The sequence below is a fragment of the Saimiri boliviensis genome, chromosome 1 (assembly GCF_048565385.1).
Source record: "Saimiri boliviensis isolate mSaiBol1 chromosome 1, mSaiBol1.pri, whole genome shotgun sequence".
Lineage (NCBI taxonomy): Eukaryota > Metazoa > Chordata > Mammalia > Primates > Cebidae > Saimiri > Saimiri boliviensis.
Genome location: NC_133449.1, coordinates 5,875,070 through 5,898,813, shown reverse-complemented (window position 1 = coordinate 5,898,813; position 23,744 = coordinate 5,875,070).

Sequence of the window (23,744 nt, the reverse complement as noted above, 5' to 3'; positions counted from 1 at the left end):
GAACTGAACTGGCCAGACTTTTTCTTTTTTTTCTTTTTTTCTTTATTGCATTTTAGGTTTTGGGGTACACGTGAAGAACATGCAAGATTGTTGCATAAGTCCACACGTGGCAGTGTGATTTGCTGCCTTCCTCCCCCTCACCTATATCTGGCATTTCTCCCCATGCCATCCCTCCACCAACTCCCCACCCTGCACTGTCCCTCCGCCAGACTTTTTCTTAATCCATCTTTCTTGATGTTTGTATTTTCTCTGTACAGAAACTAGTATCAGTCTACCTGAAAATCTCCAAATAAATATAACCACACTTTAATGTGCTGCTCCAAATGTTCAAGAACTTTCTTGTTCTTTCTTTTTTTCTTTTTTTTTTTTTTGCTTTGTCAGGAGAGTTACAGATTCATGTCCCTGGTGGAAGGCCTGGGCCTCTGGGCAGTGATGCTGCTGTTTAAATAACTGAGATTATCAGCATAAATGCCAGTGGTCAGTCACCCTGGAGACGCTTGGGTTTTGTAACATTTGAAGTAGATTTGCATTCTCAATGAAAATTAATCTCTTCAAAAAACAGTTAAATGTACAAGCTTTGTTCAAGTAAACATCAAAAATGTTAACTTTGTGTGATAAAGGGCAGCCATATGCGGTCTCTTAGAGAAAGATTTTAGTGGGCTGAAAATTGCATTGGGAAACAAAACTCTAAGAGGAAAACCCCCAAATTACCATTTGCTTCCAAGGGATATTTCTCTGCCCCTCAAAGATGTGGAGACATACCCTTGAGCTGTTACTCCAGAAGTAAAACTCATTTCTCCCAAGACATTGACCAAGTTCTTTGTCGACTGTTAAATCAGGGGATAGAAAATCTTTTATGTAAATAGCCACATAGTAGGTGATTTGACTTCCAGGAATATGAAGTCTGTCTCCACTACCAAGACTGCCTTTGGAAGCAACCACAGACAGTCCTAAATGGTAGAGTCAGGAACCCACCTTTGGCTGTTCTTTGTTGACACCTGGTAAGCCTTCTTTAGATTGAAGTTTGCAGGATTCTTTCCACATTTCTTTCAAAGAGATGGTTTTTGAAAATTGTATTTTAAAAATATGTATTTTCATTGCTTTTTTAGTAGAAATTTATTCATTGCCACATATTTACTGAAAATACACAAAAGAAAAATATAAATGTTGAAGTAAAGATAAAGTAATAATCTAAAATAATCACTTAATAGCCCAACACTTTTATGTAATCAATATGATTAAATATGATGTATTAGGTCTGAAAATTTGGTTTAACAATTCCTGTTACAACACTTTGAACATATGAATCTAAGATCAGCTCAATTTGCTGATTTTTAATGGCTGTAATGGCTGTAAAAGACACCACATAGTGATATGCAGAAAGAATCCATGTTTATGCTTATTAAATTATAATAGTGTTAAATCCCATATGTCAATTAGCTAAAAATTTTGTTAAAATTTGTCCTGCAAATTTTCATCTTTTACAATGTCAATAAGTTACTCTCCAAACTAATTGGAAGATATTACATGTTTCTATTATTAACAGATGGATTATAATCCCACTAAAACTCTGTATTGAAACTTTTTAAATAAAAAATTAGAAATCATGTTTTCAAGATTTTCAGAAATGCACAAATGAGGTTCTTAAAGTTTTTGTTTTGTTTAAACAGGTGATTTATATTGTTTTTGGCAATAAAATTACAGTGATGGAAATATTTCTGAACACCTGTTTATGTAATGTTCTTACCAAATAGAAGTGATTTAAGAAAAAAAAAACAGTTACTTCTGCACTCATCGTTAAAATGTCATCTCTGCTCTGAAGGAAGAGTCTCTTTGCGTTCCTGTAGACAGCTGCTGGAAGGCATGGATCTGGTCGTCATTGGCTTGCTTTAGAGTGGGCTCAGAAACAGCTTGCAATGAAAGCAGAAGTCTCAGCTCTGCCCTCTCATCCTTGTTCACTGGTCCTTGCATTATTAGCACAATTCTAAATCTACTACTTTTCTGCAGTAATCTTCTATAATAACTGTTCTTTTTGTGAGAATGTTCAAATGATATTAGGAATATTATCTGTAAATTCATAAACAAATAAGTAAAAAATAAGCCAGTACAGATGGTCCCCAACTGGAGACTTAAACAATGTAGTGACTTAGCAACAATGTGAAACCATTGCTTTTCATTTTCAGTCCAGTATTCCATAAGTTACACATGATATTAAACATTTTATTAGAGCTGGGTGTGGTGGCTCATGACTGTAATCCCAGCACTTTGGGAGGCCGAGGCGGGTGGATCACGAGGTCAAGAGATCGAGACCATCCTGGTCAACATGGTGAAACCCTGTCTCTACTAAAAATACAAAAAATTAGCTGGGTGTGGTGGCACGTGCCTGTAATCCCAGCTACTCAGGAGGTTGAGGCAGGAGAATTGCCTGAACCCAGGAGGCGGAGGTTGCGGTGAGCCGAGATCGCGCCATTGCACTCCAGCCTGGGTAACAAGAGTGAAACTCCGTCTCAAACACAACAACAACAACAACAACAGCATTTTATTATAAAACAGACTTTGTGTTACATGATTTTGTCCAACTTTAGAGTAATGTAAATGTTCTGACCACATTTAAGGGAGGCTAGGCTAAGCTATGATGCTTGGTAGCTGAGGTTTGTTAAGTGCATTTTGACTTGCAATATTTTCCATTTAGGATAGATTTACTGAGATGTAACACATCACAAATCAAGGAACATTTATCAATCTCATTTTGATAAGGTTAAACAAATCAGGATGCTGCTGTAACCCCCTAAATAGAATAGCTGTCCTCATACCTTTTTTCTGGCTACCTTTCATATAGGATATATTAGATAATTATCTGATACATGGAAGACTGAGGATGCCAAATCAGTTCATACAGTGATTATCTGTTAGGCATAGTGTCTTTCTTATCTAAAAGATACGTGAATGTAAATAGCCATTTCTGACTTTTCCTCTGGAACCCCCGTGTATGGACTTGGGGATCCTTTTTGAGCAACACCCTATTTTGGATATCACTGCCCATCTCTGCAGTCAGGAACAAGTTTTCTCAAATATCTGGAGTGCTGGGTTCAGTCAGAACTTCTCAGCCAGTCCCTTGAATATTGAACCAATGATGCAAGTAGAGAAAATATCTGTTTTCTATTAGTTCCTTCAGTCATGATTCATAGAATCACGTGGTTGTTGATTGTTCACTTTCTCATTTGATTCTTTGGTTTACCCCATGTTCTTCTAAACAATTTCATTTTCTCATAAATTGCCAAGATTTGGTTCCTTTTGTTGATAATCACAAAACCTGACTTGATGTGCATGGTGTTAATGAGTCTTTGTGATTTAATCTCTGGCTACTTCTGTAGTCTCAGGTCTCATTTCCTCATATGGTCTATTTTCAGCAACACCGACAAATGTACATATGTGGATGTGTTTATGGGTCTATGTGTGTATTGATGTGTGTATGTGTGTTTGAATGTGTTTAATGTGAGTTGTGTGTGCATGTATGTGTATGTGTGTTTCTGTGTTATGTATTTTTATGTGTTTCCATGTGTTTATGTGTATGCTTGTGAGTTATATGTGTGTGTTTGTGGCTGTGCATGTATATGGATGTTTATGTGTGTATATGTGGATGTTTATTGTGTGAAAGTTTTGTGCGTATGTGTGCATGTGTTTGTGCACCTATGTGTAGTTTGTGTGTGTATGTATACGTGCATGTGTGTATGTTTTTGTGTTTATGTCTGTGTGAGTTTTGTGTGTGCTTATGACTGTGTCAGTCTTGTGTGTGAGTTTTGGGTGTGTGTATTTGTGTGTGATACGTGTGTGCATGTGTTTACATGAGCTTTGAGTACATTTATATGGATATGTATGTGCATGTGTATGTGAGTTGTATGTTTGTATGCATGTGTATGCCTTTGTGTGTATGTGTTCATGTGTGTATGTGCATACACATGTGTTGGAGGAAGTGCATAATTTCAGTCTGGATGAAGCCAAGCGTGATACTGCCTTCCTCTGCTCACTCAAAGAGCTGGGAGAGGGAAGCGTCCTGACCCTGTGCTTTGTGTCCACTAACACACTTAGAGGGACTTTCTAGAGAAAGAAAGTCAGGTCATAGCCCAGAAGGAAAAGAAATAAGAAAACACTAAACAAATTGCTTAATTTTTCACTATTAATAGATGAGGTTTTCAAGCCATTACAATTTCCTTCCTAAAGATGGAGTAACTCTGAAATTGTAAGATTTGGAACATGCAGAGGATGGCCTCTGGGTTACCCACAGTGTCTTATTGAGTCCCCTCAAAAACTCCATGTGCTAGACTTTATTGTCTTAGTGTTTTTGTATTAGTAAAGATTGGGCGTATGCACAAGGTTCAGAAAACCAACATGACCTGCAGAAAAATAGAGAAAATTTATTGTCTCACATAAACAGGGGAGAAAAACGTGGTGATAAGCTCCAACGTCACCAGGCTGCTTCCCTCATCTCTCATGCCTATTTTTCCTTGTCAAAACTCGTATCTCAGAGTTTTGTCACCAGAGAAAAACTGGTTTCCTCACTTCACCTTCTTCAATTCAGAAAGGTCCTAGGCAGGGGTCTGTCTTGCTTGGCTTGGGTTCAATTCTGTTCTGAGAAGAATCAACTTTTATGGAGCCAATGTATATGCAATTAACTTAAGCTATTTTCTCATGCTGGCATAGAATGAAGAAGAAAAGAGAGGAGAAGTAAGAAGAGCAGGAGGGAGTGGGGAAAGGAAAGACATTAATGGCTATCTTCCCAGTCATGTCATTGACTAGGTGATTTCCTCAATGGAGTCTACTGCAGAGTCTTACCTTCCCCAGTTAGGCTCGGGGGCTGTGACCCTCCTAGGGAATGGATATCTTTCCAAGCTGAGTCTCTACCACATAAAAATATTATTTTTAAGAGCAGGATTTTCAAACACAAGCCAATTCATGTACGTAACGATCACTTGAAGAAACAACTGTCTTTTCCAGTCCTGGAGGAAATGCTGTCTATTTTGGATTTATTGATAAATGCTATGTTATTGTATAACTTGGAATATAAATATTGCTCTTTTTAATATGTTTTAAGGACAATTCAAGGGAAATTAACAATTTATACTAAACTTTTTCTTACACGTGGCCTTTGAAACTTATTTATTTATTTTTTTTGAAATCCATAGAAACAGAAAACAGATTCGTGTTTGCTTAAGCCAGGTGAATGGGATGATAAGTGTGGGGTTTCTTTTTGAGGTGATGAAATTTTTGTAAAATGACTGTGGTGATGGTTGCAGGTATCTGTAAATATATTAGAAACAATTGAATTATATAATTCAAGTGAGTGAATTATAAGCTATGTTATTTATGTCTCAATAACACTGTTTTAAAGAAACTTAATTCCTTTTACTAAATAGATGCTATGCTAGTGTAGTAGAATGAGGTCAAATGCTCAACTGAGTGAGTCAATAAGTCACTGACAATAGCCGGGGTCAGAATATTAAGAGAGTGAAGGATATCACATATCATATGCCAATTAAGTAAGGAAATCATTAATGAAATATTTTCTCAATGGTGTAGGAATGAGAATGCATCCTATTTCTTTGTTGATTATAGATTTACTAAGTGTCTTCTAGCTAAGGGTAAATTAAGGTCTTTAGGAATAAAAATACCACCAGTCCAGGCTCTGCCACTCAAGGTTGCCCCAAATCCCCTCCTATGTTTTCTCCTGTTCTACAAGGCAAATGTCCTCAAGCTAAAGTAAGATTTGCACAAATAGAATAGGAAGAATGAATAAAAGGCTGAGTACAGGAATAAATATATGAAACTCTGTGGGTAAGTAGAACTGGGTGTGGAAGAAAAGAAAAATACTGTGACATTGGAGAATGTGAAATTCTTCTGGTCAAACTTTACTTTCTGAGTGTCCCAGGCAGTGCAAATCTCCACATTCAATACCTGTGGAGGACAGTGTGTCTGGGTTGAAATCACAACAGGGTGAGTGGGAATAAAGGCTGGGATCCTACTAAATAAGAGCAGATAGGAAAAAAAATTGAGGCAGGAATTCCAGACATAATCTAAGGTGAATTGATAGCTAGATCAGGCAAAAAAAAAAAAAAAAGACCGTCACATGTTTTAAAAGGGGGTTATTATAAAGAAAGGTTTATGAAGACCCTGCTTCAGTCAGAGAAGTGGGAGCTGTCAATAGGCCAAGACAACAAACTAAGAGAGTCACAATAGCCACGATGTAGCCCAGGGCTAAACAGAAATGTATAGTAGCCATCTCTAAACTACCTGATGAGTTGTAACACATGATGCTTATAAAAAATCATCAGAAGAGATCACTAGATCATTGAAAACTGAAGGAGCTATTTGGATTTTCTTAAATAAATACATAACATATGCAACTTAGAGCCTCGGTACATTCTGATGCTTGCTCTCTCTCTCTCTCTCTCTCTCTCTCTCTCTCTCCTTTCTTATCATGTGCAAATTGTTGAAAAGCTTTAATTCTAAAAATTTTACATTAAAAATTACTTCCCCTAAGGTGCATGCAAACTTGTAGAAAACTGGGGTGATGGGCAGATCAAAATGGCTCATGCATCTGGATGATTAAGGTGAACAGTACTATCAGCACTAAGTCACAGGAAACACAGAGAAAGGGGAAGAGAGTACATTCATTGTGTGATTGGCCTCAATCCATCATTTCTCCCTTTTTCCATTCTCAAAGCTATTTCCCTTTGTGGTTCTTCTGACTACATATGTAATTTTTCTTCCTCATCCCTTAACTTTTGATGGTCATGTAACCAGCTTTGGCCAATAGAATCGAGTGGAAGTGATCATGTGCCTCAAGACCTTTACCTTTCTACATTCTTGCTCTTGTGGACAAGCTTGAGCTCACCTTCTGGATATGAGAGACATGTGGAACAGAGTCAGAGCTTCTCAGCTACCCAGAGTGACCAAACAGGATCAGTCAACAGTCAGCACACTTCCAGATGTGTGGTTGAGCCTAGCCAAGACCAGCAGAACCACCCAACTGAGCCCAGCCTAGGTATTTGACTTGAAGACTGCTGACTTAATCATTGCAGCAAAAGTAGCTGGCAACTAACTTTAGTGAGTATCTCAGATTTTGTCTGGTGCTGTGCTTGGCCCCTGCACTAGTGTTAGCTTAAACTATCACTCTCATTGTCCATGTTTCACAAATAAGGAATCCCACATAAGATAGACAGTTTTTCCAGATAACTGAACTGGCAATTAAAAAAAGATTTCAAACTCACCTCTATCTGACTACAAACCCATGAATTATATTTTTCTTACATGTTTATTTTCTACTTTGCTTACTTCTGTTTTGTAAAAATAATCATAAGAGCAAAATTATTTAAAAGCAAAAAGACTGAATTTCTAAGACCATTAGTATGTTTATGCATGTTCTGTGCATGACTCTAATCTCCTAGCAACCTGATTAAGTAAACCTTAGTACCAATAACTTAGTAGGAGTGAAAGAAAATATTGTAGTCTGAGCAGAAAGTAGCCACAATTTTTGTGGCCTAATTGTATTTTGATAATATTGAATGTCAATTGATCACATATATAAGCATGTGATTCTATAATTAGAGAATTCCCAGATATTTCACATTTATACTACATGAAGTATGAATAGATCTGGATTCAAATCCAGTTTCTGCCATTGAAGGGCTATATGGTCCTGAGCAATCACTAAACCTTAGGTCTTGGATCAGCTCAGATTGCACTCTATATTAAAACATAAGTCAACCCTACAATTTGTATAAAGCAGTCTAATTTTTACATATGGCAGATAAGAAAACATTAAACTCTCATTCTAAATAGTGTGGACATACCCCATCCTATTGATTTCTTAGCACATGTCCCTCTAAGAGAATCCTGATTAATACACCATACTTGCTGAAAAGTAAAAATATTTGGCAGGAGAAGGGGGGGATACAGAATGACATAAAACTTTAATTTTTAGATCTGACATTTGCCTCAGCATTTTTTGCCCATCCCTTCTGACCTCATGCTGTAGCTTTAGATGCTCACTAACAAGAGACGTAAAATATAGTTAGACATAGAGCCACAAGTCACCTGACAGAGCAAACACAAACCCTCTCCAGAGAAACACACTTAACACAGTTCAGATAAGATTTCAAATAACATGGATTCATAACCAAGAAACTCCAAATAAATGCAGAAAGAGAAAATATCATAAAGGAAATAATGTAATTAGAGCCACAAAAACAATAGATACCAGAATAATTGACTGTAGAATATACAATTAGTACATACATTGGGATAAGAAAATAAAATAATGCTTTGAAAATCTGATAAAAGCATAAGAAATAGTCAAGAATTTCTCTAAAGTTTCCAAAAACTTAACCAAATTCAATCTAAAATATATATAATGTTAAGCATTAAGATGTGATAGAAAGATTAAACCTAAGACCCAGCTGAAAAGAGAATTAGTAAATAGGAATATAGTTCTGAAGAAGTTATAGATAAAAATAAATAAGACCCTGAATTGAGAGAAAAAAACAAAAAAGGAATAAAGATTAAGTGACGTCATTGAGATTAAAATTGGAAAACATAAATTAAATGTAGTTACGATACCAGAGGGAAATAGTATAAGATAAAAGCAATATTCAATGAGCAAATGGCTGATTATTTCAAAAATTAATGAAAGAAACTGAGTTCAAAATTCAGAGTTAAAAAAAAACCCAGTATATTCCAAAAAAGATAAATAAAAGTAAATAAACACCTGCACAAATTGTAGTGATATTTTTGTAGGACATTTGGGCCAAAAAAAAAAATCATTATTAGAATATGCTGGTTTGAAATATAGATTATATGCAAAGAAATAACAACATCAAATATATACATGATATTTTAGTTATATTGAACACTCACCTCTCAATAACAAAAATTTGGCCTGAAAATTCCTATGGCTATTTAAGAAAGAGTTTCCCAGTTTTTGTTTTTTTTTTTTAAGTTAAACGTAATGACTAATACATATAACTTAGCCATTCACTGTTCTCCAAAAAAATAGGAAACATATGTCTCCATAAAGTCTGTACACAGATGTGCAAACAGCTTTGTTCAGTAAAATAGCCATCACTACAAAGAATAAACACTGTATAATTCCATCTTTTAGGTATTCAAAACAATGCAAACTACCTATAGTGACAGAAAATAGATGCAGTGTTTTCTTGAAGTTAGGACCAAAAGAAGTTGTGGATTAACGCTATATAATTCCATTTATTAGACATTCAAACAAAATAGACTCCATCTATGGTGAAGAAAAATAAAGGCAGATGGGCATCTATTTATCTGAGTGGGGCCTAGAAGAACACGTGGATTTCAAAGAGGCCAAAAGTCGTGTTTTAGGTATTTCATAAATGTTCAGTATCTTGACTGTGTTGGCAGATTCACAGTTATGCATACACGTGGCAAAACTCATCAAATCATCTGCTATAGATATAATTGGAATTCAATGAATTTGTATAAAAAGCCATGACTATTTAAATGCAAAATCAATGCATTGTGTTGTAGAGTTTAGTATGTGTGCCTAAGTAATACATGTCTACACAGACTTAAGTAATGGAAGGAGAAAATTGTCTTAGTTCATTTAGTGTTGTTATAACAGAATACCTGAGATTGGGCAATATTTTTAAAAGACAAAGTTTATTTAGTTCACAATCCTGTAGTATAGGAAGTAGGAGAAGTCTGGCACCAGTGGCTTCCGGTGAGGGACACAGAGAAGGTCAAAGGGGAAGCAAACCCAGTGAAGAGAAAAAACTGAAAGGTCATCCTTGCTTTCTAATAACACCCTTGTGAGCTAATGTATTCCCACAGGAAAAAGTCTTCATAGCAAGAACTCACTCCCCGAGAATGATGCCAAGCCATTCATAAGGGATTCACCTCCATGAGCCAAGCCCCTCCCAACAGGCCCCACCTCCCAGCCACACTGGGGACCACACTTCAACATGATTTTTCATGGGAACTACAAATTACATCCAACCTTATAGCATGAATCTACGCCACTGTAAGATTTCTATAACTTACATAGCCTAGTGTCACATAATTTAAAATTAATAAAAATCATAAAGTTCTTGGGAATAAGTTTAGCAGAAGCCTAAGACTTCAACACTAAAAAATAAGTATCATTGTGAGAAACCGAAAACTACATGAATAAATGGAGTGGGAATTATGTCATGCCACATCTTCAACTTTTAATTTGCATTTTTCCAATGAATAGTACTATTGAGAATCTTTTAATGTACTTATTTGCCATCAATATACTTTCTTTGGTGAAATGCCTGTACAAACATTTTTGACTTTTTTTTTTTTTTTTTTTTTTTTTTTTTTTTTTTTTTTTTTAGATGGAGTGTTGCTCTGTTTCCCAGGCTGGAGTGCAGTGGCCCGATCTGGGCTCACTGCAACTGCCGCCTCCCAGGTTCAAGGGATTATCCTTCCTCAGCCTCCTGAGTAGCAGGTGAATGCCACCATGCCTGGCTAATCTTTGTATTTTTAGTAGAGATGGATTTTCACCATGTTGGTCAGGCTGATCTTGAACTCCTGACCTCATGATCTGCCACCCTTGGCCTCCCAAAGTGCTGGGATTATAAGCATGAGCCATGGCACCCAGCTATTTTTATTTCATTTATTTATTTATTTATTTATTTATGTGTGTGTGTGTATTTTTTCTTTTTTTCTTTCTTTTCTTTTCCTCTTTTTTTTTTTTTTTTTTTTTTTGAGGCAGAGCCTTACTCCATCACGCAGGCTGTAGTGCAGTGGCCAATCGTGGCTCACGGCAACCTCTACCACCCAGGTTCAAGCAATTCTCGTGCCTCAGCCTCCCAAGTAGCTGAAATTATAGGTGCATGCCAACAAGCCCAGCTAATTTTTGTATTTTTAGTAGAGACCGAGTTTCACCCTGTTGACCTGGATGATCTCAAACTCCTGACCTCAAGTGCGCCACCCACCTCAGCCTCCCAACCTCCCAAAGTTCTGGGATTACAGGCATGAGCCACATACACTATTTGATTACTCTAACTTTATAATAATTCTTAAATCTGGTATAATCCATCAACTTAGTTCTTGTCTTTGAAAATTCTGATTTCTTTTCTTTAATATGAATCTTAGGGTGGGTATGCTTTTATTATTTTGGTACATAAGAACAGAGCAACACGCTGAGGAGAGCAATTATTCCTCACTACTGAAGCAAGACCTTTTGTGTCCTTGACCCAATGCGCCATGAATCTTGAGCTTTCCTGACTGGCTGGTGGAATAGGCATGGTTTCCGGCCGTGTGTGAGCACAGGAAACTGTTAACTTCATGCTTTTGCTGCTTCATTCCTTTGCCTCGAGCGGTATCCTCACATGCGTTTGCTGATCTGTGCTCACCTGATTGTTTGGGGGGGGCTTCTGCAGACTTTCGGGGTTCTGCATCTGTGCAGCTGTCTCCTCCAAAACTTGTCCCTGAGAATCTGAATGGCCAAGGTCTCCCCAGATGTATTCTGTGGCCTCACCTTGGACAATCTGCCATGTTCTGCCGGGGTTCCCCTTCCCTGTGCAATGGCCCTGATATCTCTCAAGGCAGTAGGCTGGGTGATTCTAAGGCTCATGTCATTTGTTTTGTTTCCCGCCCCCTCCCCCGCACCCAGGGCATCACTGTCTTTTGCTTCCTGATGTACAGGGTCTTGAAAAACATCTTATAAATATTATCCATTTTGTTTTTTTATTTTGTATGAGAAATCAGTCTGACCCCTCGTATTCGATTTTGGCCAGAAGAGGAAGCCCAAAGTCACAAATTTTCAGATATTTCTTAATTTTTTTACATTCTTTCTGCATTCAATAGGCAGTCAACGTTTGTTGGTTTATCAAAATGTGCTTTCTCTTTTTCAGATACCTAAAAATAAAACCAGGAATAGAATGGGCCTGCTGCCAAAGTACTTAGAACTTACTAGAGGCCACAGGCATATAAGTGAAAAAAAAAAAAAAACCTGTAATATAGCAAACTTTAACAATAGATATATCTTTAGGCAGCCTTTGGAGACATAGATGAGAGAGACGAATTAGTGCTGGACTTACAGAAATAAATAGTTGTTGTATTAACAAAAAATATGAAGCATTAAAATATTATTTCTTCCATTCTCTGGAAGATAATCATGTTCTATTAACAGAAATTCAGAAATTTTAAATTTTTTATAAAATCCTATTTACATTCTGAGAGCTCCCAATTTGGAATATGTTTAAAAATTGCTGCTGTGTTAGCATTTAACTGGAGAAATGTATTTTTTCTTAGTGGCCTCTAAAAACTATGTGATACAGTAGGATTTACCTTAAAGTAGAAAAATAATGCAGTATTATTGGCCTTGGTCCGATGCCACCTCTTCTGAAGCCTTTTCTACCAGCTGCAGTTCCTTGCAGCACTTCCAAAGGACTTAGCAACTGTATCAGTCCATTCTCATGCTGCTAATAAAGACATACCTAAGATTAGATAATTTATAAAAGAAAGAGGTTTAATTGACTCAATTCAGCATGGCTGGGAATGCTTCAGGAAACTTACAATCATGGTGGAACGAGGAAGCAAAAAGTTCCTTCTTCATAGGGAGGCAGGAAAAAAAAGATTGAGAGCTGAGCTAAGGGGGAAGCACCTTCTAAAACCATCAGATTTCATGAGAACATACTCACCACCATGAGAACAGCATAAGCAGCCTGAGGGTAACCTCTCCCATGATTCAGTTACCTCCCTCTGAGTCTCTCCCACAACACATGGTGATTATGGGAACTACAATTCAAGATGAGATTTGGTTGGGGACACAGCCAAACCATATCAGCAACTGATTTATACTTTGGAGGAAGTGGAGAGAGAGAAGGAGAAAGGGAGAAGGCAGAAGGGGAAGCGCATGAATACCTAAACTCTAAAGCATCTTTTTAAACAGCTTTACCCCTAAGCATAATTTCAAATGACTCTGGGACTTGTTTCTTTTCCAACTATCAACTCTTGCCTACTGCTCATAACCTTCAGCCAGAATTTTACATTCTTTAACAAGCAGTTAATACAGAAAAAAAAAGGCTAATTTATGAAGTATTCAGTCGTTTGGAACTTGAGACAATGTTTATACTACCTTTTAAAACTGTTCTCATTACATGCAGAAGCAAATTTATGGCCAAATGGAAGACTAAGAAGAAAGCACTAATGGCTTGAAAAAACATTTTGCGGAATTTTGGGAATGGTCATTTACATTCATTGTATTTAACTGTTTCTTAAATTAGTTTATCTGATGATACATTATTCTTCAAACCAGGTTATGAAGTGTACTTGAATATTAAGTATGTGTATGTGTATGTATGTATCTGATATGCAGACAGTCTTCTGTAACTTAGAATTCTCACTCACCCCCATACACCTCCATATTCCCAGTGATCCCACGAGATTTCATGAAAGTTTTGGAATTTTTTTTTTTTTTGATAGTTCAGCAGTAATAGTAAGAGCTAGTATTTACTGAGCACTGACTTCGAGTCAGGTACTATTCTCAATGCTTTTTCTGTACTACATCAATCAATCTGAGCTATCCTTGACCTATTTTCTTTTTCTGTCTCCCAGTGTTTTTGTTTTTTAATTTTATGTTGCCATAAGTTATTGGAGTAGAGGGGGTATTTGATTACATGAGTAAGTTCTTTCTTTCTTTATTTTTTTTAAAATAATTATTTAGGTTGGTATATTTCTTTTCTTTTCTTTTCTTTTCTTTTCTTTTTCTTTGTTTTTTTGAGACAGAGTTTTGCTCCTGTTATCCAGGCTGGAGTGCAATGGCGCGATCTCGGCTCGCCGCAACCTCCGCCTCCTGGGTTCAAGCAATTCTCCTGCCTCAGCCTCCCAAGTAGCTGGGACTACAGGCGTGCGCCACCATGCCCAGCTAATTTTTGTATTTTTAGTAGAGATGGGGTTTCACCATGTTGACCAGGATGGTCTCGATCTCTTGACCTCGTGATCCACCCGCCTCGGCCTCCCAAAGTGCTGGGATTATAGGCGTGAGCCACCAACCGCACCCAACTCTTTTTTTTTCTTTTTTTAAGTGAGATAGAAAAAAAGAATAATAAGAAAAAGAATAAAGAAGAGGAAGAAAGAAAAAGAGGAAGAGGGAGAGAGAATGGGGGTATTGCTTTATTGCCTGGGCTAGAATGCAATCTAAATATGGGTATGCCTATAATTGTGCTTAATAATGGAGACATGAAAGAAAATGAGGGAACAGAATAACAAACAAGGAGCCAAAAAATATTTCGTTTAAACTTCTAAGTTGATATGATGTGGTACTGATAAGAGTGTATATTTTGTGTATTTAAAGTGGAGAGTTCTATAAATGTTAATTAAGTTTACTTGTTCCACATCTGAGTTCAAGTCCTGGATATCATTGTTAATTTTCTGTCTCATTGATCTGTCTAATGTTAATGTTGAAGTCTCCGACTATTATTGTGTGGGAGTCTAAGTCTCTTTATAAGTCTTGTATGTCTGGGTATTCCTGTACTGGGTGCGTATATATTTAGGATCTTTAGCTCTTCTTGTTGTTGCATTGATCCTTTTATCATTATATAATGTCCTTCATTGCTTCTTTTGATCTTTGTTGCTTTAACGACTATTTTATCAGAGGCAAAAATTGTAACTTCTGCTTTTTATTTATTTATTTTTGCTCTCCGTTTGGTTGGTAAATCTTTCTCCATCCCTTTGTTTTGAGTCTTGTGTATCCTTGAATGTGAGATGGGTCTGGATGCAGCATAACGATGGGGTTTAGTTTTTTATCCAAATTGCCTGTCTGTCTTTGGATTGGGGGATTTAGTCAATTTAAATTTAGAATTAATAATGATATATGTGAGTTTAATACTGCCGTTTAATATTAGCTGGCTGTTTTGCCCATTAGTCAGTATAAATTCTTCATTATATTGATGCTCTTTACTTTTTGGTATTTTTTAGAAAGGCTGATACTGTTTGTTCCTTTCTATGTGTAGTGGTTCTTTCAGAAGCTCTTGTAAAGCAGGCCTGGTGGTGATGAAATCTCTGAGTGCTTGGTTGTTCACAAAAAACTTTATTTTTCCTTCACTTATGAAGCTTAGTTTGGCTGGATGTGAAATTCTTGGTTGAAAGTTCTTTTCCTTAAGGATGTTGAATATTGGTCCCCACTCTCTTCTGGCTTGTAGGGTTTCTGCTGAGAGATCTGCTGTAAGTCTGATATGCTTCCCTTTGTGGGTAACCTGACCTTTCTCTCTGGCTGCCCTTAGTATTTTCTCCTTCATTTCAACCCTGGAGAATATGATGATTATGTGCCTTGAGGTTGTTCTTCTGGAGGGATATCTTTGTGGTGTTCTCTGTATTACCTGGAGTTGAATATTGTCCTGGCTTGCTAGGTTGGGAAAGTTTTCCTGAATAATATTCTGAAGAGTATTCTCCAGCTTGGATTCATTCTCTTCGTCACATTCAGGTACACCTATCAAGCATAGATTAGGTCTTTTCACATAGTCCCATATTTCTTGGAGACTTTGCTCGTTCCTTTTTATCCTTTTTTTCTCTAATCTTGTCTTCTGGTTTTATTTCATTGAGTTGGTCTTCGAACTCTGATATCCTTTCTTCTGCTTGATGAATTCGGCTGTTAAAACTTGTGCATACTTCACGAAGTTCTCGTATTGTGTTTTTCAGCTCCATCAATTCACTTATGTTCCTCTCTAAATTGTGTATTCTTGTTAAGATTTCATCAAACATTTTATTAAAGTTATTAGTTTATTTGGATTGGGTTAGAACAAGTTCTTTTAATTCACAGAAGTTTCTTATTATCTACATTTTGAAGCTGCTTCTGTAATTGAAACACACTCGTTCTCCATCAAGCCTTGTTTCGTTGCTGATGAGGAACTGTGACCCCCTGCTGAGGGAGAGGCATTCTGATCTTGGGCATTCTCAGCCTTTTTTGGCTGTTTTCTTCCCTTTGTTGTAGATTTATCCATCTGTGGTCTTTATAATTACCATCTTTGTAATTGGGTTTCTGAGTGGACGTCCAACTTATTGATTCTCAGCTCCGAAATCTGAGCAACCCACTGCGCCAACTAAATCAGCGGTGTTGAGATTGATGGTGCTTTTCTGACTCTGCACCAAGAACCGACGCTCCAAGGCACCGGCAAAACCACCTCATCAGTTACAAGAGTCGTGCTGGCGACCCGTGGGGCTCCTCCGCTGGGAATCTCCTGGTGCGTGAGCAACAAGAATTCATGTGAAGGTGTGGCGTCCTCTCGTTCTCTGCGCTTTCACTGGGAGCTACAATCTCGAGCTGCTAGTGATCAGCCATCTTGGATCTCCCATGAGTAAGTTCTTTAGTGGAGATATGTGAGAACCTGGTGCATCCATCACCCAAGCAGTGTACACTGCACCATGTTTGGTGTCTTTCATCCCTTGCCCCCTTCCCACTCTTTCCCTGAAGTCCTCAAAGTCCACTGTGTCATTCTTATGTCCTCATAGCTTAGCTCTCACGTATCAGTGAGAACATATGATGTTTGGTTTTCTGTTCCTGAGTTAATTCACTTAGAATTACAGTCTCTAATCTCATCCAGGTCATTGCAAATACTGTTAATTAGTGTCTTTATCCACACGTTGATTGATGGGCATTTGGGTTTGTTCCATGATTTTGCTATTGTGAATTGTGCAGCTATGAACATGTGTGTACAAGTATCTTTTCCAAATAATGACTTATTTTCCTCTGGGTAGAATGGGATCCTTGTATGAAATGGTAGTTCTACTTTTAGTTCTTCATGGAATGTCCACACTGTTTTCCATAGTGGCTATACTAGTTTACATTCCTGCCAGCAGTGGAGAAGTGTTCCCTGGTCGCTACATCCACGCCAACATCTAGTGTTTTTTGATATGGCCATTCTTATAGGAGTAAGGTGGTATCATATTGTGGTTTTGATTTGCATTTCCCAGATCATTAGTGATGTTGAGCATTTCTTCATATGTTTGTTGGCCATTTGTATATCTTCTTTTGAGAATTGCCTATTCATGTCCTTAGCCTACTTTTTGATGGGATTGATTGTTTTTATTTTTCTTACTGATTTGATTGAGTTTGTTGCAGATTCTGGACATTATTCCTTTGTCACTTGTATAGATTGTGAAGATTCTGTAACTCTGTGGTTTGTTTGTTTATTCTGCTGACTGGTCCTTTTGCTGTGCAAAAGCTCTTTAGTTTAATTAGGTCCCAGCTATTTATCTTCATTTTTATTGCAATTGCTTTTGGGTTTTTGGTCATGAAATCCTTGCCTAAGCCAATGTCTAGAAGAGTTTTTCCAATGTTACCTTCTAGAATTTTTTATAGTTTCAGGTCTTAAGTTTAAGTCCTTAATCCATCTCAAGTTGATTTTTGGTTAAGGTGAGAGATGAGGACCCAGTTTTATTCTCTAACATGTGGCTACCAATTATCCTGGCACCATTTGTTGAAAAGGGTGTCAAAACGCGATCTACAGTTAGGCTGCTATGAAATATAGCTTCGTGAGGAAAACTGCAAGTTGATAAAAAGGGGAACATACTTTTGCAAAAATTGAATATATAGATGGATCTTTACAGCAGGCATTTCACCTAGGCCTTGCTGAATTATTTATATTTCAATTGTGAATGTCCACTGAAGATGAATGGCTGTCCAGGGCCGAGAGTATGTCTTAATGGCAAGTACCTAGTACACAGTGTGTACTAAATTCATGTATCTTGAAATGAATTAGTCTTTCTAGTCCAATAATCATTTTCAAGTTAGTCTGTTCCAGGATTTAACAAGCTGGTTTGGACCTAAGATGATATGTGGTGCCTTCTCATGTCCTCTCTTCCTCTAAATCACAGGGCAGCACAGGGATTTTGTGAAACGGAAAGTCCAGGGTGTTTATCTGGCTTTAGGCTGAGCTAAGTCAAAATGTTTAAATGATGTCATATTAGTGCTCTGCTTCCTTCTGTTGCTTGACTGCTGATAAATTTGGCTTTATTTTTGGCTCCCTGAAGGAAAGTTTTATCTATCTGTTCTGTCTGTTTGTCTGTCTCATTAGTCTTTCTGAGCTGCTGTAACAGAAGACCACAGACTGGGAAGAATATAAACAACAGCCATTTACTTCTCATGGTTCTGGAGGCTAAGAAATCCAAGGGCAGATTAGGTGCTGGAGAGGGCCCAGTTCCTGGTCTGCAAGTGACGGTCTTCTCACTGCATCCTCGTTAGCCTGTTTTCTGAAGAGAAACTGGAAGCACCATTAAGGTGCTGATAAATATTTGCATAACTAAACACGGAGCCAGGGTTTAGCAGAGGCTCCCTGGCTTAGAATAGTGGTGTCATTACAACTGGATGATACTACTCTCGGGGGTTTTGCTTGTTTATCTTTTAAACGTAATGTAGATTTTCCAGGAAACTTAAAATAAAAACAAAGTTTTGCCAAAACAAAGAAAAGCATTTTTTAAACCATCCATTCATGATTTGCTTTAGAGCTCATCAAATGGGCACCGTTTGTATTTGAATACATGTGAGAGTCTATAAAATACTTGGTTAAACATTTCCACTGCTCTTTGCTTTTCTGACCTTAATTTTCAATCTCTCTCTCTCCCATTCTTAATTTCAATCTGCACGACAATTTCATTCCCAAGTTAATGTCCAATTCTAGGTTCTTATGCGTAAAATAAAATAAATATTTTTTTAAAAATTAACGTCAAAATTCAGGCATTGCCATTGATGTGATCAGAATGGGACTCTGATTTTCTATCCAGACCCTTCCCTCCCCCACCCTTCACGGGGCAACCCGCTTATGAATGCACATTCATATTCTCAGCTGGCGAAATATTGCCACAGCTTAGGTACCCACTGGGCTTTTCTTTGCTTTTGACAGAAGTTATATAGAGTTTATATTTAAAGAAAGAAAAATGAAAGGTTTTCCTGAATTTCTAACAGAAAATGTTGAGCTTTTTTAATGTTCCTCTCACCCTGGAGCTTCTTATAGAGGAGCCTAGTGATATCCTTTGCAAACAAAGGAAACTTTTGGTGGTGCTCTTAATATGAAGGTCAAGATTTTATTTATATTCACATTCAATTCAGAAAGAATAAAAAATCAATACAGATATGAAGCTGATATACATTGTCCACAAGCCCTGCTATTTTTAAATGTGACACAAAAAGACACATGTAAAGGGAAACTCCTGCAGAGGGTTTGGCTCAGACACGCATGCGAAACTCCACACTTTGCCACCAGTCCTCAAACACAGAATCTGTTCTATTCACACTTCACCACTTCTGATACACTTCAATTTATGGATTGTTTTCTCTGGTGAATGCATTAAATTAACAGTATTAGAAATAGAGGGACTTCTAATACTGCTTCTTTTTTTTAGGCATTTCCTTGTTACAGAGGGCAGAGGGTTCATGCTATGTGTATTTAATGAGACTTAGAGTTGCAACGGATCAGGAATGCTCCATGGTTGAGAGAGCCAATGATAATGCCCAGCAGTGGTAGATTTTGGCTGTAATAGCAATGGCAAAAAAAGGCCAAGGCCCTTTCGCTGGTCACATGTTCCTTTGCAATGACATCTTTCAGACTATACCTGCGCGGTACATTAAGCACATTGAAAATTAGACAGAATGCCTCAGCCAGGCAGAATTCTTCCTCCTCTTTTTATCCTTGGATTTTTACTACTACAAAGAAATCTTAAGGATATGGTAAGAATTTTCTATGTGTCTGTGGATTTGACTTCTTCCTCTCTTTCTGCCACTAACCTCAGAGTAACATTATTGTAACTGGAGGTACTTCACACACAAAGCCATGAGTACACGTGCAGGGTGTGCTTATAACATCAGATATTTTGGCTGTTATTTTCTGAAATAGTATTGTTTTATGTGCTAATTTTTAATTGACAAATTTACTAATTTTAATTTGTGGTATACATGATGTTTCGACACATGCATACATTGTGGAGTGGCTAAATCAACCTCATTAATATATTCATTACCTCAAATGCTTATCTTTCTGTGGTAAGAACACAGAATTGACTCTCAGCAATTTTCATGTATACGACACGCTATTATTAACTACAGTCACTATGTTGTACAATGAATGTCTTGAAATTATTCGTCTTGTGTAACGGAAATTCTGTGTCCTTTGACCAACACGTCCCAGTCTATTTCCCCAGCTTCTGTCCCTTGTTGAAAGAGTATTTACACTGCCGGGATAGGGGTGTGTGTGTGTGTGTGTGTGTGTGTGTGTGTGTGTGTGTGTTGGGATGTGTATAAATATAGAAAAGGGTAGGAAATTAAGTTATTTGCCATCTTTGAAGCTGTTCAAAACAAAAGCAGTTTTTGTGATTTGTTGAGGTCAAAAATACAAATCGATCTTGGCAGAGGTATCTCACCCTCGCCCAGGGCAACGCTGGTCAGCTGCAAGAGGGAAAGGGAAACACTTCCTTTTTCCACAGGAAGGAATCAGTGGGCTCAGGAGAACAGGTCTCTCCTGGCTCCCCTCTCTCTGTGAGATCCTTGCCAGGCCCAGAAAAGTCGGTGCAAGAGGCAGCTGAGCCCTGCAGAGCAGCTCCGAGGACCCTGGGCTCCCCTGGCAGGCTCCCGTGCAGCCAGAGGGGTCAAGTTCAGAGAATGTTCACACAAACATTAGAAAACAAGAATCAAGGTCCTTTATCCGCAGTAATCCCCAGTGGGAAATAAGCCAGAATCTGAGCAGAAAGTAATAAAATAAAGGAAGCCCCCAATCGTCCACACTTATTGGCACAGACATGAATCGTGGTTCCCTGGCTTCTGACCGCTGCATAGCTGCTTCTGCCGTGGATGTTATCAGAGCCAGAGCGTTGGCCTATTGAAGGCTCTGTGCGAGGATGAGGATGGATGGAATAAAAACTCAAGACGCTCTCAAAACCATTAAGGTTTGTGAGCACATTTTAATCTAATACATATTAAAATAATCATATTCTTACATTTTATTTCATTATAAATTAAGCTTATTTTTTTCTCATTGTAAAAATAAATAATAGAAAAAACTGTGGACACTATTGTAACAAAGAAAACTTTAGATTTTATAATCAGAAAAAAGACTGATAACATTTTGGTATTGCTACATCTAGCCTCTCTCTCTGTCTTTCCCCATATTAACATATATCTGATCTTTAGCTCATGCTAAATGTATCACTTTTGTGCCACGCAATTTTTATGTAATATTATATTGTGAACGATTTCTAGTTTACAAATTGTTAATAAACATTGTACTCAGAGACTGTGTACTATGGCACCCTTTGGCTAAAGATACTTTTAAAAATCGCTATTTTTTTAACTGAAATATTAAATTTTTAAGATATCTCCAAAAAATCAATATTTAAAGACTTAGAGCGTAAAATTCTAAATTACTCCCACAACAGTTTTCTACTTTATACTTCTGCCCGTAGAATGCCATCCTCCACATAGTCTCCAGCATGCTGATATTTTATTACTATTATTTATTTTTAATTGAGACATAAAAATGTATATATTTATCACGCACATGAGGTTTTGATACTTGTGCACATCGTAAAATGACTACATCAAGCTAATTGATATCAGCCTTACGCCCTGTGCTTACTTTTTGTGATTAAAACACTTAAAATCTACTCATTTACCAATTTGCAACTACAGCCACTGTGTTGTACAATAGGTCTCTAGAAATTATTCTTCTTATCTAATTTAAATTTTGTGTACTTTAACACGAATCTCCCAATCCCTGCCCTGGCCACAACTCTCTACTTCTGTGAGCTTAGCTGCTCTTTTTCTCTGTGGAGACAAGGTCTCCCAATGCTACCCAGGCTGGTCTCAAAAGTCCTTGCTTCTGGCGACCCTCTTGGCTCCGCCTCCCAAAGCGCTGGGATTCCAGGCGTGACCCACAGCGACTGGGCTGGATTTCTTATTTTTGATATGTGAGAAAATATATTTGAAGCTATGTATATGAGTAAGAAACATACTTCGTGTTTCCACAAACTTTCTACAAATCTGTGAAAGTACATTTTATTTACATATATTTATATAAGTACATACCATAAACTTGTACCACAAACTTTTTTACCTGTTAACTTTCTTTTTGGAGAAAATTTAGAAACACATGGTTTTACAGCTCTGTAGACCATACACATCATTAAGTTTGAAGCCTATCGTTATCATATTCTGGTTTACAACTGTGGGAAAATCACTCCACCTCTCTGCACTCCAGTTTGTTTATCTGCATGACAGTGGCTGGATACAGATGTTGGGAATGTAAACAAGTTACCTGTGCAAAGGACCTCATGATAAATAAAGACTGTTTATAGCCATTATCATATTTTTTTCCCACAAATCAGAAAACTGAGGACCCGAGAGGCTAAATAATTTTCTTAGGAAAATGTAATCCAAAAATGGATATTATTCTGACTTATATCCTGGTGGTTTCTCTATTTCACTGCATAAAACATCTAGTAGACCAAAACATCATTTATCTAAGTAACACACCTCAAAGCTAACACTGATAAGGACAATTTGACTCAGATCTTATAATTTTAGGCCTTTGTTTGTTTGCATATCACATAGTCCTACGGGGAAGGTGCTTAGTTTTGTGGGTTTTGTTTGGCTGGTTGGCTGGTTGCCTTACATGTTTTCTTCTCCCTGTTAGGCTTAGGAGATGCTTAGCTAGGAATGCATTTCTGGAAAATAGTAACTAGACCTGCAGTATGACCCCAAAGGCCCAGAATAGGAACCTACACTGTCAAGTGCTGTGTTCGCTCTTCCCGGGGGTCAGAGTTGGTTGTTCCTGAAAAATACACAACAATCTCAGGCAACTGACTCTTGTCTATGATTCAAGATCCCTCCTTTGCCTCCAGGCTCTGCAAATCCATATTGTTTATGTGACAGAAACACAAAAACTGGGGGGAAAAGAAAAATTACAAGTCTGTATAGAATAAGCCACATCTTGTTAACTCTCACAGAATATGCTTTCATCTCCTTTGTGGGCTCTCACAGTTGAAATTTTGTATTGTCCATGTAATTACTTGAATAATGACTCTCCTCCAGTCTACAAACTCTATGAAGACAGTAACTATGATTCTTAAAGTAATCATTTACTAGTGATTTTCAGTGTCTACCCCTCCATCAGAAACAGTACAAGAATTAATAAGCAATGGCATAAAAGTTTTTTTTTTTTTTTATTAAATACATTGTAAGTGCCTAGAGAGCGAAGCCCATTTTGTACTTCTGAGCATTTTCTGGAACAATAGAGTTGCGTGTGGCTGAATCTGGCATTGAAACTCTGCTCCTCCATTGACTGGCTGTCATGGAAAGATACCTAATCTTTTGTAGTTTTAATATTTTCATCCTTAAAAATAAGTTATTGATGATGATGATGGTGATGTGGTGGTGGTGGTGGTAATGATGATAAGAACAATCCCCAAATTTCTTCTGAGAATTAAATGACTCTGCAAAATTATTTAGCCCACCATGTAGACACCCAATAAATGTTACTTTCCTTTTTCTTACATGGGGTTTGGCTTCTTTCTAATCCTGTGGACTCAGGAGGTGCTAAAATACTAGCAGACTGATGCACCAGGATGCATAAGTCAGAGACGTTGCAGTACCGGCCACCTCTCATATTCTTTTCCTCCTGGTCTCATTACATTTTCCATTATCTCTTGCAGCTCAGAGGCTGCACAACCACATTATGATGACAGGACATACATAGAATTAT